Source organism: Brassica oleracea, chromosome C2 (assembly GCF_000695525.1).
Source record: "Brassica oleracea var. oleracea cultivar TO1000 chromosome C2, BOL, whole genome shotgun sequence".
Lineage (NCBI taxonomy): Eukaryota > Viridiplantae > Streptophyta > Magnoliopsida > Brassicales > Brassicaceae > Brassica > Brassica oleracea.
In genome coordinates, this window is record NC_027749.1 from 31074133 (window position 1) to 31074794 (window position 662).

Genomic DNA, 662 nt, shown 5'->3' on the forward strand with positions numbered 1-662 from the left:
CAGTAATGTCCAAATCAGGGGGAGTAATGTGTGTTGTACTCTTTTTCCTTCACCATGATTTTGTCCCAATTGGGTTTTCCTGGTAAAGTTTTAATGAGACAACATTAAAGCACATTACAAGCTCTAAATGGTTATGGCATCCAAGGGGGAGTGTTATGAACCAGATTGTGGATGGCTCATAACCAAGAAATTATGATTTGTAATCTTTCCATTTATCTATGACGGTGTAATCTCCTATATAAGGAACCTCTATGTTATGAATAAAGATAGACTTTTCCATTACTTTTATAACAAATGCCTTATTAACCCAATATACATAGAATCATAAATAATTATATACATGTGCACCGTTATCTATGTATATATATATATAAAGATGTTATTTATCTCCTGGACGACTACTTCAGTGCTTGGTCACAAAGTCGAGATCCGTGAGCGTGACACGTGTCCGAAAAGCAAAACTCATCATTTCATTTAAGTTGGTAAACAATATTTGTGGGCTTCAGTTGGAGTTGGGTTTAATGTTTTGCTTAGTAAAGCCCATCACAATAAAGATGATATACAACATAAAAGAAACACCGCGTTTTTCTATTGTAAGGTTGAACCGTATGCATCATCTCCGCCATTCGAAAACTCAGCATGAACTAGGGTTTTGAACGTGA